We start from the raw sequence: 21,080 nt of genomic DNA on the forward strand, positions 1-21,080 counted from the left end.
GAATGGGACTATTCTTCTCTCTGGAAGAACCAAGAGAATGTGGCACCTGATCTTCAGTCCAAAAGTGGGGGAAAGGAAATAAGCATTTATATAGTGCCTCATATGTGTCCAATACTTTATAAATATCTCATTTGATCCTCATAACCTTGCAAGGTAGATACTATTCTTACTCTCATTTTAAGGTTGAGGAAGCTGAGCCAAGTTAAGAGGTAAAATGCCTTACTCTGGTGAACAAAGCTAATAAATGTCTGAAGTTGGACATGAATTCAAGTTTTTATGACTCTTGGTCTAGCACTCTACCCATGCTCCACTTAGTTGCCTAGCACAATAAGGATTCTTTTCCTTGAGTAAGGTATTCATTTGAAATGTGGGGGATGGCCTATGTAAATGAAAGGAGGAAGGAGATGGCATCTCGGTTTCAGGCCAGTGGTAGTTTGGTTTGCTAGGAAGGCAGGCAGGAAACAAACATTTATTAAAACACTTCTTGTATGCCAGGCACTAGAGACATAAATACAAGCAAAGAAGAAAAATGAACAAGGTGAGATAAAGCAAAGTATGTTAGAGTCAGATTATAGAGGCTCTGAAGAGCCAGGCTATGATGTGTTTTTTTTCCCATTTGTACCAAAGTATACTATTTTTATCTTTATACAAATCACAAATGAAAAAAAAAAGATATTTAATGATACAATATTAAGGGTAGAGCAATATGGCATACCACTAAAGATTTTCCTCCATCAAAATACTTTGCATTTGCTATCCAACTAGGTAGAAATTCATTTTTGTATATTATCTTCCAGTCCACATTTCTTTATTCTATCCACAAAGATTTCATGAGAACTTTTGTTAAATGACATGCTGATATTGAAATATATCTTTGGCATTTCTCTTATTTATCAGACTGTAGGGATATGAATGAACCTGTGATTTCATTGGTCTAGGATTCCCAGATAAATAAACTTCCTCTGATGTGGTAAGATGATACTTTCTCTGGGACTTATGTTCTTGGTCTTAAAGTTACCCAGAGCAATGAGAATTTAAACAACCTGCCCATCTTAGATAATCAAGATGTAGAACTTCAAATCAGTTTTACAGGCTTCAAGGCCAACTCTCTAACCACTATGCAATATTACCTCATATCAGACCATAATAGTATTTAAAAAGTAAAGGAGGTATCCTGGGCAAAACAGCTAATATTGACTCATTATAATCATCTTTCAAATGTCTATAAGCCACCTATTCAGTTACCTATTCCAGAATTTTCCCAGACTTTAGTTTTTAGAATCTATTTTTGTTCCTGTTTTGAATATTGCCATTTGCCTCATCTTGAGTTGTCATGATTTCTCAGAGATGACCAGCCATAACTCTTCAATTGTGTCAGCAAGTTCTTTCAGTGGCTGGGATGATGATTCATCTCAGCTTGTAATCTGGAGCTCATTTGAAGCAGAAAGATAGGTGCTCTATTATTAACTCCTTGACTATCCTGGACCTCAATTAATGGTCTGTCTTCTGTCTTTTTCAGCTTGAAGCCTTTTGCTCCTTCATATTTCACCTTGTTTCTATCTCCAGTACAAGTTGGGTTTTCTCTGTGTTTCTTAGGAAAATAAGGAAAGCAGTTATTTTCACCTGGTCTCCCTCAATTTCTGGTTCAGTTTGACTGATCAGTTTCTACTGAATGAAATCTTTTCTCATACTTTTCTCTGCCTCATAATAGGATTTTGTTTCCTCAGTTGCTATTTGAAGGGAGAATCACAGCACTTTCATTTCTTTTAGAAGCTAGAGCAGATTCTTAACTTGGAATCCCCAGACACTTAGAGATCCATGAATTTCAAAGAATACATGAATTTGAATGGGAAAAAAAATCTTTGCTTTTACTAACCTCTACCTGAAACTGAACATTTTCTTTTATTATGAATATAGGCAACAAACCTTGTAAGTATGTGACTTTATCACCATTAGAAATCACAGATATTTTCATATTACATTACAGATCTTATAGATATCTTGAAATATCATTTACTCTCATCCTGACTTTTAAATTAGTATAGTTATGAGGGAAATTTATTATTTGATATGTATGTATCACAAATTCATTTTATATTTTAATAATTATTTCAATATGCATTTTGGGGTAATCCTATGTATTTCATTTTATGCATTTAAAAACTCTCAGAAGAGACTCAGGCATCACCAGACTTTTGAGGAGGGTTCATAATACACAAAAGATTAAGAACTCTAATACTTGTGATATTTCTTTTTGACCTGATTGTCTTTACATTTAACTCTGACATTAACCTCTATAACTGTAAATAGAGCCCTGTAACTTTGGTTCTCTCATCAGAATGCAGTATACCTGTAGTCACAATTCCCTTTCCTTTTATACCCTAGTAATCCAGATGGAAGACAACATCATAGCCTCACCAAAGGAACATCATATATATATATATATATATATATATATATATATATATATATATATATATATATATATAAAATGTATTAGAAACCTTCCTCCCTCCCATAATACACTTATTATAATACCTTTCTGTTGTTGCCACATTAGAATTTAGATGACACTTTGCTAAATCTCTGACTAGAAAATACAATTTTCTCTTTATCCTTATCACTACCCTCTACCCAGTTACCCCTCCCCCCAAAAAACTCCTCCACAGAAAGCATAAAACACTTTGGGTTGAAATGTCTCATCTGTTTTCATCCTCAGTAGAATTATTTTTGAAGGTCTGAAGTGAATCGGTTCAGCTGTGTTTGTATTTTCTGGAGCATGAAAAATGGTGTTTCATTTATTAGTTGGGGAAGAGATGGGAACCAGATGCACAGCTTGGCTTTTCATATTGCAGGTGGAGTTGGCAGCATTGGCAGTTAGAGAAATGATCCTCAAGCTTGTGAGCAGAGTAAATCGGATCAGCATTACAGAGAGGGAGCAAACTTGGAATATGGTAGTACCATCTTTATAGTTACATTTCTAATTGTACTATATTTGTTAGAAAATTGCTTTTATTTTTCTATCGTTGGACTTTTCCTTCCGACTTCTTTTTTCCAAGTTCTCTGCCAGTTGGCTGGGATGGGCAGGGACTCTCTAAATTGGTGAGGGTTCTGCCTTTAGTTTCATGGCAGGCAAGAGATGTATTTATGACATACAGTCACCTTGCTTTTGTATTCTTCCATCTGGCTAATTCCTGCTATCTCCTATTCTCCTTCACTTTGAGAGCCAGAGGTGTCATTTTTTTTTTTTTTTTTGGCTAGGAAAATACATGTAAATTATTTTTAAGTGGCACTGGAACAATTCATGAATTGCTTTTTTGGCTTAAAGATGGAAGAGCTTGCAAAGTTAGCATTAGGATACTTTCCTATGTAATGCCTAAGGGATTGGAACTGCTAATAGCTGTGAACAAATTTTGTGCCTTTTGGGTATATCATTATCCATTTGCTGCATTGAACTGCATGAGCAGGCACATTTGCAAAGCCCTATTTAGAGAATTCATAGAATTTTATCCAAACCTACCACCTAAAACAAAAATGAGTAATTCTATTGTTCTACTGTTTCCCTATAGTATGGTTATCTTTTCACAATAAAAGATCAAATTTACTTTCCAGTTAAACTCAGCAAACACTAATTCCATAGGATTATACATTTACAGCCCAAAGGGACTTTAGGAGTCAAGTACAATCCCTTCTTTTTTTAAATGAGGAAACTAAAACTTAGAAATATGAAGTGATTTGCTCAAAGGCATTCAGGAAATTGCAGGGATGGGAATTGAGCCCAGATGCTCCAAATCCAACTGTCTTTCTATTACCCTGCTTTGCTTCCCCAATTATTGTCCCCATTTTTACTGCTGGACAAACTGAGGCCTACAGAGATTAAATTCAATTGCCTCTGGCCATAAAGCCAGCAAATGTCAGAGGTGGAATTTAAATTTTGATCTTTCTGATGGCAAATACAGGAATATTAAATCTGCTCAGTATGTCACATGTTTATATTAGATTTCAAAGACTATCCCCAATTTTTTTTTTGTAATGGCCTATTATGGGATAAACAGCTAAAGACTCAGGAATAATAAGAAATACTTTGGGCCCCAATGTGACCTGTACATTTTTTAAATGGTTTGTTGAAGTCTTTTTTAGTATTCCATTAACTTTCTTCTATGTATCTCCCCATTCGTCAAAAAATCCAGAACTACAATATTCTTCATATTCTGAAAATAAAACTTATTTCAAAGCTGACTTCTTATTTGTCAATCCTCTTATTGCACCTTCCTTACCCTGCCATTAAATTACTTAAAGCAGTCTCTCTTATTGGTCCTATCTGAAAGGTTCAAAACATTGTTTTCTCTGTATCACACAACTAATCTAAAATCAGAGGCAGAAAATTTCCAGGATATGACTTAATTGGTTCTAAAGAACACAGGCTAGAGTTAGAGGGCACCTCAGTATATGCACAGAATTTGCATTCCATGATATGCAAATCAAATCAAAATCCCAAAACCAGCAATAAGTCACTGAGAAAAAAAAAATTTTTTTTAAATTGGACACTTTCCCACTTGTGCAAAGATACTGCATATAGGATCTTTGAAGCCAGAAAAATGTTTTATGAAGTACTAAGAACTAGAGTACCTTCTTTTTCAACCTAGCAATATTGCTTTCCTAAATACCATTACTAGTGTGCCCTGTCAAGAAATTCATCAGTTGATAGACTGGCCTTCCTGAAATGTGCTTTTAGGCTTCAGAAACAGGATGAAGCCTATTTTCTTTAAAACTTTATGCAATGGGAATTGTTTTTTAACTAGTGTATATAATACACTACATTCTCTTAACTTTCAGATACTGACCTACCACCGTGACAAGAGAAGCAACATTTCTCATCATTTTTTTCCATGATCCTGTCCCCTTTTAGTCCTTCTCTCTTCCTATAATTCTTTTCCATTTCTTCAAGCTACCATTTTATGAAGTATCTAAAAGGCTTGATTTCCTTTCAGTTTTTGTCTTTTCTCACCTCTAAGTGCTGGTCTTTCAGGAAGTGGAGAAAGGAAAGCTTATGCATCAGGTTACAAGAGAGGATTAGAGAAAGGTCTCAATTTCTGAGAGCATAATTATGGGTCTTCAGTGGGGATTAATATGTTTTACAATTATGCAGATGACTTTCCACAGCAATATAAGATATTTCACTTCTCGAATGAAACCTGTAGATATCTACAATATGGTATTGTCTGACAGTGCTATTATGATTGCCAAAATTTGAAACTTTAGCCTGCAAGTGAAAGATAAAAATGATTTGTTATGAGGACATATTAGATTGAAATAGAGTTATGCTATTGCTCAGTTTAATTGGTATAATATAATCATAATTTATTTTCCCATGTCTTTGCCTGTGTTCATCCTTGATTAGAAGGTTAATAAATATTTTTCCTCACTCTCTCCCCCCCACCCCAGGGGGGAAAATATTGGTTTTGGACTTCTAGGAGTTCATGAAATCATGGACAATAGAGAATTAACAGGAAGTCTCAGTCTCCATAGAAGGAAAATTGTATGATGAGAGTAAATAAGATGTGACATATTATCATTTTGGAGGAGTGAAAAAAAAGGAGTTAATTAGGGCAACACTGAACAATTGACTTTTCTCCCAGCCCAGTTTCTCACATTGTAGGTAAGGGCCAGGTAAACAGCACACCAGGGTCTCAGAGATTCCCAATTTTTTGTGTTGAACTTCTATATCAATCTAATTAACTCCTTTCCCAGAATAATGGCTTACTACCTATATTCATAATTGAGGGAAATGCTAAATTTCAGTTAATAAAATAAACATGTAATTTTTTGCTCATCCAAATGCTCCACCACAAATGCAGGTAAAGAAGCTCTTTTAGATAACATGCAAAAATGTTTCTCTTAATAAGTGTGAAGAAGTTTTTATTTAAGTCTGATGGAATTAAAGGAAATTTGTCTCTGAACAATCAACCATGCTCTTGGATACACTAGCTAAAGAATTCTGGTCCATTTGAGAAGTTTCAAGGGATGAAACCAAGCTTTGTCAGCAAAATAGAAGAGAACCAGACATGAAAGAACCCAGTCCTTGAGAGGAATTAATTTTCATGAGTGTGGATGAGGAGAAGAAGATTTTCCTCTTCTTTCCCTCATCTACCTTCAATCTGGCAACAGTTGCCATCTTGAGCATGCATGTGTACACATAGATATACATTAAACATCATCTAAGACACATATGGCTAAAAAAAGCAGCTGACTGTCTTAGAGACAGAAGATCCATGCTCAATTACCAATTACGCATGTCATTTTTATGTCACCTTGGACAAATTGTTATTTCATTTCCCCTTAGGCCTCAGTTTATTCATCTGTAAAATGAAGAGTTTGAACTAAATGATTTTTGTCATTCTTTCTAGTCCCAACATCCTATGATTCTAAAATTCTGAGGACAATTTAGGGAAAATGCACAAAAAGCCAAACAGTTGGACAAAGCATTTAACTGGGTTGCAAAAGTTAATAAAGCATACATTTATTGTAGCTCATATCCCCAATCCAACTAATCTGTACATTAACCAGATGTTAATGTTAACTCCTGAAAGAATAAGCAGAAATTAGCACCATGGTTGTCACTATGTTGAAATGTTCAAAGAATAATGTACTCTCCCTTGTCAGATTTTTCATCATATTTTTCATTTCTCTTTCTTTCTTTCTTTTTTTTTTTGTTTCATCATAATTTGTGTACCCACTTTTCTCCTTCCATTAAATTGCAAGCTTTTTGAAAAAAGAGTCTCTGGTGCATTTGTCCATTGTATCCACTGGCCTATGAACTCTATAAGTAGGCTCTTTGAATTTATTTGTTGAATTGAAGTGGAGATAATTTAGTAACAGAACTTGCAAACAAGCCAGGATGAATCACTCAGTTTTGTATTCAGGTTTTCTGTGTCACTGCTGCTTTCCTTGGGTTTCTCATTTGGCCAAAAGATCCATCAAAATGGTTTGGATATCCCAGCAAAAGAGGTCTGGCCTTGGAGTCAGAAATCTTGAGTTCAAATCCCATCTCAAACACTAGCTATGATCGAAGATTCTGGGAAGATGGCAGAGTAGGACAGTAAATCTCAAGCTCTCCTGATTTATCCCACAAATAGAACAAATTTGCACATCAGAGTGAACATAGACTTGTGAAAAATCCAAAATGATGTGGGACAGAACAGGAGGCCTCCTGGGGCAACAAAGACAGACCCCAGACTGGGGATTCACCAGTGTGAAGTGCAAACACCCCCTAGCTAGCTCATCAGAAATAAGTGGGAATTCCCAAGGCTTGCTGGGTTTGACTAGAACTTCAGCAAGAAACACAGAAATTTTTACTTCCTGGATTATTTGTGGAGTTGGGTTCTGAGTTTGGGAAGACTGAGGGAATCTTGGCTGATTAGGAACACCAGGCCCTGCTGTGCTGCAGGGATGGGACCTTGGGCTAGAAGGAACAAACATCCCCTTGAGTGCAGAAGCAGTGGGCCAGGGACACTGCTGGCTGTGGGCACTTGCTGGAGGGGAGAGTTTTTGGTTTGGGATTCCAGGTCAGAGTGGAGAGTTCAAGTAAAGCTAAAGGCACCATCCCCTGCCCCACAATTAAAGGTGCTCACACTAATACTTCTCATTTTAAAAAACAACCATCAAAGAAGAACCACTATAGAAACTTACTATGGGAATAGGGAAGATCAGGGCTCATCTTTAGAGGACACTGAAGTAAAAAACAAAAGTTCCTACCCCAAAGAGTAGCTTGAAATGGCTCCCTGCACAGAGACAATTTATAGAAGAATTCAAAAAAAAGAATTGAAAAATTAAATGAGAGACATTGAGGGAAAACTAAAAATAAAAATCATTCAAGAAAAACAAGATTACAGAAAAAATTAGAAAAGGAGAAAGAGTCTTAAAGATGAAAATAACTTTTTGAAAATTAAAATTGGGCAAGGAACAACTAGAGAACAATGAATAACAAAACAGAATATAATGAAAAAATTGAATAAATTATGAAATATTTCATAAGAAAAACAACAGATCTGGAGAACAAATCAAAAAGAGAAAATATAAGAACAATTGAACTACCTGAACACTGTGACCAAAAAAAAAAGAACCTTGACAGGAAATAATCTAAGAAAATTGTCCTGCAGTGATAGAGGAGGAGGGGAAAAAAATCCACTGATCATCAATTCAAAGAGATTCTTTGTAGAAAACACAAGGAATATTATTGCCAAATTTAAAAAACCCTAGGTCAAAGAGAAAATTCTGAAAGAAACAAGAAAAAAAAAGCAATTCAAATATGCTGGAGTTCAATTTAGACTTATCAGGGACTTATCAGCAGCCACAAAAAATGACCACAGGTCCTGAAATCATACATACTGCAATCAAAATAATCTTTGTCCTATGGCCAAAAATATCATATCCAGCAAAATTATTCATAATATTGAATGAAAAAAATATTCAATTACTGTTCTGTAAGAAATGACCAACAGGATGATTTCAGAAAGGCCTGGAGAGACTTACACGAACTGATGCTGAGTGAAATGAGCAGGACCAGCAGATCATTATATACTTCAACAACAATACTAGATGATGACCAGTTCTGATGGATCAGGCCATCCTCAGCAACGAGATCAACCAAATCATTTCCAATGGAGCAGTAATGAACTGAACCAGCTATGCCCAGAGAAAGAACTCTGGGAGATGACTAAAAACCATTACATTGAATTCCCAATCCCTATATTTATGCACACATGCATTTTTGATTTCCTTCACAAGCTAATTGTACAATAATTCAGAGTCTGATTCTTTTTGTACAGCAAAATAATGTTTTGGTCATGTATACTTATTGTGTATCTAAGTTATATTTTAATATATTTAACATCTACTGGTCATCCTGCCATCTAGGGGAGGGGGTTGGGGGGGGGGTAAGAGGTAAAAAATTGGAACAAGAGGTTTGGCAATTGTTAATCCTGTAAAGTTACCCATGTATATATCCTGTAAATAAAAGGCTATTAAATTAAAAAAAAATATTCAGTGAACTTGCAGATTAGGATTTTCTTTCAATTAAACCTGAACTTAATAGGAAATTTAACAATATCAATAACAATATCAAAGATCAATCTTAAGGAACTTAACATGGAAAAATTGCTTATGTTTTTTACATGAAAATGAATACCATATGTGTGAGATTGTCAGTAATGGGGTAATTCAAAATAAAGATTGGGGCAGAGTTGAGTAGACTCTAAAAAATCAAAACTACCTAGAAAAAGGTAAAAATAATAATTGTTATACAAATGAGGTGCAGAGGAAGAATAGACACAGAGGCATGAAAAGGGGTAAGAGGGCTCATAGTTCTGAAAACCTACTCAGCTAGGGAATGAGTTAAATGGGCATCTCTCTCTCTCTCTCTCTCTCTCTCTTTCTCTCTCTCTCTCTCTCTCTCTCTCTCTCTCTCTCTCTATATATTTCTCTCTCTCTCTCTCTCTCTCTCTCTCTCTCTCTCTCTCTCTCTTTCTCTCTCTCTCTCTCTCTCTCTCTCTCTCTCTCTCTCTCTCTCTTTCTCTCTCTCTCTCTCTCTCTCTCTCTCTCTCTCTCTCTCTCTCTTTCTCTCTCTCTCTCTCTCTCTCTCTCTCTCTCTCTCTCTCTCTCTTTCTCTCTCTCTCTCCGGGCAAGGGAGAAGCAAAGGGTGTGGAAGAAGGTAAGGAAGAGATCCATGAGTGGGGGAAGTTTAATTTATAACAAGGCAAGTTAAGGAGCAGAATTCAAGCAGAAGAGATAGCAGGGATACGAAAGAAGAGATAGGTCAAACTTAAAAGATTCAACTAAGAGAGAAATCTGCATTATATGTCACACATACTGATGTTGTTTTGGATGCATGTTTGCATGTGGGTCAATATGTGTATATTTAGATATGTATGCATGTTGCTGTATGTATATGTATGTGTAGATGTGTGTATGTGTAAGTAGGTCTGTGGATGGATGTGAATATATATGTATATATGTGTATGTACATGTGTGTATGTATATATCTATATATGTACATAGCATATATCTGTGCTTAACTATAGTCTGCTTGGGGGAGGTAGGGAAAAAAGAATAAAGTTTAAAAAAAAATATGCAGGGGCAGCTAGGTGGGGCAGTGGATAGAGCACCAGTCCTGAAGTCAGGAAGACCTGAGTTCAAATTTGCTCTCAGACACTTAACACTTCCTAGCCATGTGACCCTGGTTGAGGTACTTATCCCCAATTGCCTCAGGGGAGAAAAAAGTATACAGCTGAGAACAAAAGAATAAACTAAAAGGAAGCCAAAAAAAGATGGACACATGAATATAATTTCTTCTACTATCATATTGCTATATATTTTGAATTTTCCCTGAAATGTTCTGCTGGGCACTTGACAATGTTCTGTTTTGTCTTGTTTTATTTTTGTTGTTTTTCTTTTTTTCTATTCTGTTTTTTTTTTAAAATAAAATGAATGAAAAAAGCAAGACTAGCTTAATTCACCTTATGCAATCACTCAGTTCTTCCAAATCTCAGTTTCCTTATAATATAATGCAGATAATCATAGCACATAATTCACAATTCTGTTGAAGATCTCAAATTAGACAGTATATATAAAGACTATTGCAAAACTTAAAGTACTGCACAATTGTCAGTTATTATATCAAGTAAGCTAATTCAGATGTGTAAGAAAAAACTTCAATTTGAAGTAACTGGCAATAAAGAATTTTTTTTTGAGAAACTATGGCTATAAGACATCACATTTTTATTAATGACAATGAGAAAAGGGACTTCCCTGGTTAGAATTATAAAAACCTACAGTTTGGGAGTATTGTCTCCTTTGTAACTTGCAGATGGGTGGACTTTGAGTTGCCTTACTTTGCTTTTGGAAGATTTAATCAGCATTTTCTGTCAAACAGGAGAAATGTCCTAGCTTCTGAAAAGACACCTTGTCAGTCTTGATAAATACAGTTAAGGTTATGTTGGGCCCCATATGAAGAAGTGAGATGAATACTTTTTTATGATTGGAATACAGAAAGACAGATTTACTCCAGGTTTTGCAAGTTATTTTCCCTCCGTGATGCAGCAGGTATCATGGTTGTAGATACAGGGTTATATGCAGCTACACTGGGGAAACCAGCCTGATTTAATGCATCTTTGCTTCTGGGCTATAATTTATCTGAAGCAGTCAAGAGTTACCATTTTAAGGATGAGTGAAATAAAAATGTAAAGCTCCTCCTTATTTCCTTCTCTCCTAATATTCATGTGTCTTTTCTCCTACAGATTTTTGTCTTGCTGAAAAAGTATAAAACAAAACTGTTTTTATATTATCTCCTGTGTATTCAAAGTTTGGGAAATGGAGGAGTGTCTTATTTGGTCTAATGCCAAGGAATTCCAAATCTGGAGGCAGAAAGAGAACTAGAATAAAAAAAAAACACATTGTAGTCAGGAGAATTTTGAGACACATATGAATCAGAGGTAAATATTAACCAAAACTTAGAGTTGTCAAGAAACTCCATATTTTTATCTTTCTTGGAACAAAGACCAAAATCATGTTTGATCAGCACATTTTTTCAATTTTTCAATTTCAATTAATTTACATTAATTTTATTTTTTAATTTATGGAATAAAACAAACATTTCTCTGACATACTATAATAAAAAGATAATGGCACATGAAACCTATTTTGTATAACTTGCTATTCCTTTTGAATAGAAAATAAAGGTATCATCTAAATTTCTTCATCCCCCCTTTTGTTTTTCCCTCTCGGTCCTAGAGATGCTGACATTAAAAATTAATATATTTATGTGTGTAAAATTACTCTATATATACACTTTATTTGTCAGTTTTTTCTCTAGCTACAGATATGTCCTTTGTAGTTAATTTGGTATTTATAATAGTCAAAATGACTTAGTTGCTTGAAGTTATTCTTAAAGCAATATTGCTATTACTATATACAATGTTCTCTTGTTTCTTTTCATTTTGCTTTTCATTATTCTATCTAAGTCCATCCATATTTTTCTAACATCACCAAGCTCATCATTTCTTATAATACAGTAATATCCTATCACAATTATATACCAAAATTTGTTCAGCCATTCCCCAATTGACGGCATTCCTGCAATTTCCAATTCTTTGCCAATACAAAGAGAACTGCCATAAACATGTTGAACATATAAGCACGTTTTCTTTTTCCTTACTTATCTTTGGAAATAGTGGTAGTATTAAATAGCCAACTACACTATGTATGTAGGCCAGACACCCTGAGATGATTCTACCTGTTTTACAAGAACAATTCTATAACACTTAACTGAGAAGATATTTGGCCAATGTCATGCTAGAGCGATTTCCCCTATCTCCATCTCATCTTTGTTAACTGGCTCCTGAAAGCAAGGCCAGGCTTAGATTGTGATTAGTGAGGTCATAATTTTAGGTTAAAGACTGTTAACCCTAGAATTTAGAGCCATCATTTATATATATATATATATATATATATATATATATATATATATATATATATCTTCTGAGTTCTTTGTTGCTCAGTTTGGTGCAGGTTCCTCCAATTCCTTCTTTGAGAATAACCTATGTCTTCAGAATAAGACAGTCTTGGGAATCAAGGAAACATAGATTAAAAATTAATTGGAAAATAACCCAGTCTTAAAGAATAAACAGATTAAAGAGCAAATCATAGAAACAATCAATAATTTCATTAAAGTAAATGACAGTAGTGAAACAATATATCAAAACATATGAGAAACAAAAAAAGCAGTGATAGAGGAAAGTTTATATCTAAATGCTTACATCAGTAAAATAGAGAAAAAGCAAATTAATAGACTGGGTATGCAATTTTATAAAAAAAATAGAAAAAGAACAAATTAAAAATTCTCAATAAAATACTAAATTGGAAATTCTAAAAATTAAATATGAGATTAACAAAATTGAAAGTAAAAAATGTGAATGTCTTAATAAATTCTTAGGGTGGGATTAGAGGAAAATCTCAAGAATATAGCAATCTTGCTAGAGGCTCAGAATGTCCTGTCATGGTCAAATGTCTGAAGACCAATGTAGAAGCACTTATATATAAAAGCTGCCAGAAATAGAGGTATTCATTTACAGTACCTGGCCTTTAAGTTGGCAGACTGGACAAAAATAGGGCCTGAGGAGACCATATGCCAGAATCTGGCAGTTGTCTTGAGCTCTAGCTGCCTACTCTTAGAAGTACTTTGGAGCTAGAAGGGCCTTCCCTGAATCGGGCGTGCTTCTGCATATTAGTTGGCAAATATCACACATCAGCAGAGGCTGATTTGATTGGAACCAAATCTAGGAACCTATTGAAAATTTAATTTTCCCCCTGTTTGAAATTCTGGAAGATTTCTTTCCTATGTACATTCATTCAGCTACCTTTCATGGAGTACTCAGGATTTGTGGTGCATTGTACTAGAGTATAGAGGACTCAAGGATTGAATAAGATAGATTGAAGAAAAAGCTTACACTCTGAGAAGGATGGTAAACTTAACTATAATATAAGGAAATAATGCTATGCTTGTGTGGCTCCAGGGGAAGCCAATTCAAAATAGATGATTAATAGATAGTCCATTATAATATGTAATAAAGGGAATCTTAAAAGTTTTTTCTCCTATTGACACTCTTTCCTTGAATGTTAGTAGTTTTTTTTTTTAATTTTTAACATTCATTTTTTTAATTATAGCTTTTTATTTACAAAACATATGCATGGGTAATTTTTCAATACTGACCCTTGCAAAACCTTCTGTTCCAACTTTTCCACTCCTTCTTCCCTCCTCCCCTAGATGGCAGGTAGTCCAATACATATTAAATATGTTAAAGTATATGTTAAATACAATATGTGTATACATGTTTATACAATTGTCTTGCTGCACAAAAAAAAATCAGATTTAGAAATAAGATAAAAATAACCTGAGAAGGAAAACAAAAATGCGAGCAGACAATACAGAAAGAGTGGAAATGCTATGTAGTGGTCCACACTCTTTCCCAGAGTTCTTTCACTGGATATAGCTGGTTCTGTTCATTACTGAACAATTGGAACTTATTTGGATCATCTCATTGTTGAAGAGAGGCACGTCCATCAGAATTGATCCTCATATAGTATTGTTGTTGAAGTGTATAATGATCTCCTGGTTCTGCTCATTTCACTCAGCATCAGTTCATGTAAGTCTCTCTAGGCTTCTCTGAAATCATCCTGCTGGTCATTTCTTATAGAACAATAATATTTCATAACACTCATTGAATGTTAGTATTGAAACAAATGAAAAAAAGTTTTGTTTCATTTGGATGTTGCAAAAAGATTTTGAAGTAATTAATAGAGTTTGAGTTCTGCATTTTCTATTTTCATTTCCCCTTTATCTTTTGTTACAACTGGATTTCTTTTTATTTTGTAGTTTTTTTGTGTGTTTATTTTGTAGTAGAGTTTTTAATGAATAAATATTGTGGTGATGATTTATCACCCCTCACTTGAATCATTTCAATAATTTCCTAACTGCTTTTGACTCCAGCCCCCTTTATGCCATGGCCAGTTTAATATTCTTAAAATTTAATTTTATTTCCAATTCCGAATTCTCTCTTATCCCCCTTTCTTTCTCCCACTCATTGGGAAAACAAGATAAAACAAAATCTATATAAATATGTATAGTCAAATAAAATACATTCCTATATAAGCCATTTCAGAAGGAAGGAAGAAAGAGGAGGAGAGGGGGAAAGAGAAACAGAAACAGAGAGAGAGAGAGAGAGAGAGAGAGAGAGAGAGAGAGAGAGAGAGAGAAGGAGAAGAGGAAAAAGCAGGAGGAGAAGAAGGAGGAGGAGGAGGAGGAGGAGGAGGAGATAAGAGAAAAAAGACTTCAATCTCTCTCTCAGGTAGCAGATGGATGTTTCATCATGAGTCCTTTGGAACTGTGATTAGTCATTCTTTGATCAGAATCTCTAAGTGTTTCAAAGTTGTTTATCTTTACAATATTATTGTTGCTGTACAAATTGTTTTTGTTCTGCTAACTTTGCTTTGCATGTTTTTATACAGGTCTTACCAGCTTTCTCTGAATCTATTTTCTTCATTATTTCTTACACCACAGTAGCATTCTCTCACATTCATATACCATAACTTTTCATTCATTACCCAACTATTGAGTGCCTCCTCAATTTTCAAGTCTTTGCTACCACAAAAACCAGCATGCTATAAATATTTTTACATATAGGTCTATTTCCTCTTTCTTTGATTTATCTGAGATATAGAATTAATAACAGGTTATTTTTGAACCAGTGACTAAGTCAAAAGGATATACACAGTTTAATAGTTTTTGGGGGGCACAGTTCCAAATTGCTTTCCAGAATGGAAATACCCATTCATTGCTCTATCAACAGTGCATTAATCTACCTACTTTCCCAAAGCTCCTCTATCATTTGTCATTTTGCTTTTTGTCAGCTTTACCAATCAGGAGGGTATGAGCTAATACTTCAGAGTATCAAAGAGAAAAATCTGCATTTTTCTAATTATTAGTGATTTAGAACATTATCCCCCGAGACTATTGATAGTTCAGGCTTTTTTTCTGTGAAACCTGCCAATTTATATCCTTTGACTATCAATTGAAGAATAATTCTTATCCAAATAAATTTGATTCAGTTCACTATATTTTAGAAAGGTGACATTTATCATACAAATGCTGCAAAATGTTCCCTCCAATTTTTTGTTTCTTTTCTCATTTTGGCAGTTGTTTGTGAAGAATACTTTAAAACATTCTATATAGTAAATTCTATTCTTATTGTCACCTATGAACTTCTTTATCTCTTGTTTAGTCATGAACTCTTCTCCTATCCATAGATGTGATAGGTAATATCTTTGCACTGCTAATTTGTAAAAAGAACATAAAGCGATTTCACTTTTTATGTCTAATTCAACTTGTTTTGGTATGTAGTAGACAATATTGGTTTATATCTAGTTTCTGCCAAGCTGCTTTCTATTTTTCCCTAGTTGTTTTTGTAAAATAATGAATTTTTGACCCAATAAGTCTTTAGGTTTAAAGAACATTAGATTACATTTTTATTGTTTGCTTTATTTTGTTGATTATTATTTGCTTTTGTGTACCTAATCTATTTCACTGATTAACCTGTCTATATTCTTACCCAGAGCCAAATTGTTTTGTCAGTTATGGCTTTATAACATACTTTCAGATTAGGTATTACTACAATCCCTCTCTTTCTACTTTAAAAAGAAAATAATTTCTTTCATAGTCTTGACCTTTTGTTCCTTCAAATGAATTTTGTGTTTCTTTTTCCTAGCTCACTAAAATAATACTTTGATGGTTTGATTGATATGGCCCTGAATAAGCAAATTAATGTGTGACATTAGCATTTTTTTTTATTTTGGCTTGATCTATCCATGATCAATTAATATTTTTCCAATTATTTGGATCAGTCTTTATTTGTATCAAGTGTTTTGTAATTGTGCTTACATAATTCCTGAGTGTGTCTTGTAGATAAACTACAAAGTAGTTTTGTACTATCTATAATTATTTCAAATTTCATTTCTAATTTCTATCTCTTCCTTTGGATTTTATTGGAAATCCACAGAAATGCATATAATTTATGTGAATTAATTTTATATCTTGTGATTTTGCTTAAGTTTTTGATATTCCAATTGCCTTTTTAGTTGACTTTCTCTATTTTTAGTCTTCTTAAATAACCCTTCTTATCATCTACTAAAAAGATCTCCTTGTTTCCTATGCATGTTTATTCCTTTAATTTCTTTTTCTTGTGATATTGCAATAGCCAGCTTTTCTAACACCATATTGAATAAGAATAATGATAATGTACACCTTTGCTTTACTCTCAATCTTACTGGAAAGGTCTTTAGCTTATCTTTATTTTAGAAAATGCCTCTTGCTATTAGGTACATACTAATTATTTTTAAGAAAAATTCAATTTATTCCTTTGCTATTTTAGTATTTATAACAAAAATGAGTGTAGTGTCATGTTAAAGGCTTTTTCTAAATCTTTCAACATAATTTTTTTTATTTGTTATGAGTATCGTCACTTACATTTATAGTTTTCCTAATTTTGAATCAACCCTGCATTCCTACTACAAATACAGCCTGATAAAAGTAAAAGATCTTTGTGATATGCAGTCTCCTTGCTAATGTTTTATTTAGAATTTTATATCAGTATTCCTTAGGAATATTGGTTTCTAGTTTTCATTATCTTTTTTGATTCTCCCTGGCTTAGGTATGAAAACCATATTTGTGCCATAGAACTAATTTTGTAGAATTGTAATTTTGTAGAATGTCTTCTTTTCCTGTTTTTTCTACACAGTTTACATAGTATTGGAATTAATTGCTACTTAAATGTTTAGTTCCTCTAGTTACATAAAAGGAAAACAAATAGATTTCCTTATTAAATAAATGGGGGGGTGTTATTACAGTTATGAAATGTTGCACAAACTTTCAGATGAGATCACTGTATTATTAGTTTAATGATATTTTACTTTCTTGCAAGATTCTTCTCATTAAGAGGGATTAATATGTCAATGTTTGCAGTGTGGAAACAAGATATATCAATAAAACTTAAAAGTGTAAAACATTAAAAAGGAAAGAAGAAATGAACCAAAAGCTAGAGAGGTTGAATGACCAACTTAGTATAGCAAAATTGCTGGTTACAGAAATGGGGGGGGAAAAATCTGTCTATGGATATAAGATAAAGTTTTCACAATGCCATGTGGAATGACTACTTGAAATGACACATAAACCAGAAATCTTTTACACACATTATAACAATGGACAATTTAACCTGTCTATTCCAATCTTTCATATTCCATGGATAACATAATACAATATATCTAAAATTCTACCTTCTCAGTAAAATCTTTCTTTACCTCATTCTTCTCCCATTGTTGTTAGCTAATGCTCTTCTATCTGTAATGTCAGGTACACTTTGCTTTTTGCCTCTTTCTGATGTACTTATATGTTATTTTAAAAATTATATTTACATATCTCATAACCCTAAATAAGCTATAAGCTTTGTGGTTACTGTCTTATCTAAACTTTGTGTCTGTCATCTAGCACAAAGTTTTTTTTTTCTTTTATATGTTTTTATTTTCAAAATACATACAAAGATAGTTTTCAACATTCACCTATGCAAATTTTTCATCCTCTCTTTTCCCCACCCTCTTCCCTAGACAGCAAATGATTTAATATATGTTAAACATTTGCAATTCTTCTATACTTATTTCCACTATTATGATGTTTCACAAGAAAAATCAGAATAAAAAGTAAAAAAGGAGAAAAAAACAAAAAGCAAGCAAACAACAACAAAAAAGATGAAAATACTATGTAATGATCCACATTTAATTCTCGTAGTTCTCTCTTGGGATGCAGATGGCTCTCTCCATCACAAGACCATTTAAATTGGTCTGAATCACCTCATTGTTGAAAAGAGCCTCCTCCATCAGAGTTCATCATTACATAATCTTGTTGTTGTAGCACAAAATTTTTTACACATAATAGATTCTTAATATAATTTGGTCAATTTAATCATCTCCAAGTTTGTTTTTTTTCCCCTGTTGTTGACCCTCCCCCAGGAATATTTCCCTCCTCTTCTTCATCTACTCAACACCTTCTTATCCTTGAGTACTCAATTTTTGCTAAGCTATAAGCTCTCTGAGGACAGGAACTCTATTAATTATCATTGAATTTTAGCAAAGTTATATAACATAGTAGACATTTAATAAACAATTGTCAAATGAAAGAATTTTGAGTCTCTTCCTCCATGAAGCTTTTCTAATTGATTTAGCATATTAGTCTCCTCCTTTTGTGAATTTCTATTAGTCTAGACCAGGGTTTCTTGAACTTTTTCTACTTGATACCCCTTTTCATCTGAGAAATTTATTACATAATCCCTTCTTGAATCTGACCTGTGGTGTTTCGGGCAGTGTTCATACATGTACATGCAAAGTGTACATGTTGTGTGTTCAAAACCAAGGCTTCATAATGAGTATGGATATATGTTTAGAGAATTGCACATGTTTAACCTATAACAGATTGCTTGCTGTCTAGGGGAAGAAAGAGGGAGGAGGAAAGGAAGAAAATTTTGGAACACAAGGTTTTGCAAATGTGAATTTTGAAGATTATCTTTGCATGTATTTCAAAAAATAAAATACTATTTTTGAAAAAAGGAATTTCTTTTACAAAATAAATTGGACTTTTGCAAATTATTGTTTTTAGAATGATCCTGCATCTTGAATAAATATTTCACCTCCCTCCCCCCGCAAAAAAACAAACAAACAAATAAAACCAAGGTTTCCATGAAGTCTTGTATTGAAATATGGGCAAGCATTACTAAAAATATCAAGGATTCACTGCACATTTGATTTTTAATTAATTTTTGTTTGTTGCATTAAGAAACCTTTTACTATTGCCAAATTTTCTGTGGCCCACACTATCAGTCACATGGCCCCAAATAGGACCCACAGTTTAAGAAGAAATTTTCAAATTTATTAGTTTCAGGACCTATTTATACTATTAAGAATTATTGGGGTCCTCTAAAAGAGCTTTTTTGGGTATAACCATCACCATTTACCATATTAGAAATGAAAATGTTTTAATATAATCATGAAAATAATTTTGACTTCATGGACCCCTAGAGTGGGACCTCCAAAAATTTTTGGATCAAATTTTGAGTACTGCTTCCCTAGACCACACATTTTACCATTTAATGAGTTGTTCTTTTCTCCAAGTATTTTATCTGTGTTTTGTTTCCCCAGTGAATTTAGGGACTTCTTTGAGGTCAGAGACTGTCATATTTTGTAGTCTTCACAGCACCTAGCAATGTGGTAGTCCAATAGTAGATCTTTAGTAAGTATTTTGATCTCTGATACCCTCTAAGTGGCCTGCTGTAATGGTATGCCAGAAACAGAGAGAATTTAATTATCAGGAGACAGGTCTAAATTCTGGCTCCCTACCAAAAGGAGATTAAAATTCTAGCTATTTCAAATGGATGTGGAACACCTTTGGAGACAAAGCAAATAAGTTCTCAGTTTTAGTGCTCTTATCCTAATGCATTCAAGGTCGAATTTGCTTCCAGGACCAATTAGACACAGTCTAGAAATCAATCCACAAAACTAAAGTTTGAGGGAATATGTAGAACAACTACATGAGTCAGGATTCAGGTTCAACCAGCCATGAAAAAAAAAATACAAACTTCTTGTAGGACACTTGCAGTTGCTGCAGAAAGTGAGTTTATAAGCAAGTCACAAAATGCCCTTCAAAAACAGGGATAAAGTATTTTTGCAATCCTTATGACTTACATTGCTGAGGTGTGAGCAAAGCTCTATGCAGTATATTCATTTGTTAAATATAACTAGCATCTGTATAGCACTTTGTAGGTTCCAAAACAGTTTACATATTTTCTCATTTGATCCTCACAACAACTCTATGAGATTGGTGCTAATTAAACTTACTTAACATATGAGGAAAATGAGGCACAGAAAGGTTAAGTGACATGCCCAGTAGCACACATGTAGAAACTGTGTCTGAGGCCATATTTGAACTGAGATCTTCCTGACTCCAAGTCTTACATTTTAAACATTGCAACTTATCAGCCTAATTTATTTATTTATTTGTAAATTTTATTTTTTTAACTAAATAGAAAATAAGAAAAAAACAATTTAAAAAAGAAAGAAAAAAGGAAAATAAAAAACAAAACAAAACAGAACATTGTTATGTGCCCAGCAGAACTTCAGGGAGGATTCAAAATGTATAACAATAAATTTCCATTTCAAGAAAGCATATACAATAGTAGAAGTTTATATTCATGAGTGTCCATCTTTTCTTTGCTTCCTTGTAGGTTATTCTTTTGTTCTCTGGTGCATACTTTTTAAAAATTTATTCTTTTTTTCCCTTTTCATTCCCTCTCTCACCTCCCCCAAATAGGCTACAGTTAAACACACACACATATACACATATATGTTATATATATGTATGTATATCTTCAAACACTCACACACATATGCCTACATCTATATCTACACACATAGACTTAACTTAAGAGCAA

The 21,080-nt window shown here is 33.6% G+C and overlaps 1 protein-coding gene across 5 annotated transcripts in view; it reads left to right on the top strand.

Moving 5' to 3' along the window:
- Positions 1–21,080, top strand: part of LYPD6B (LY6/PLAUR domain containing 6B) — a 220,211-nt gene that overhangs the window by 162,185 nt on the left and 36,946 nt on the right. The window lies entirely within an intron of this gene.

The sequence above is a fragment of the Sarcophilus harrisii genome, chromosome 3 (assembly GCF_902635505.1).
Source record: "Sarcophilus harrisii chromosome 3, mSarHar1.11, whole genome shotgun sequence".
Classification (NCBI taxonomy): domain Eukaryota; kingdom Metazoa; phylum Chordata; class Mammalia; order Dasyuromorphia; family Dasyuridae; genus Sarcophilus; species Sarcophilus harrisii.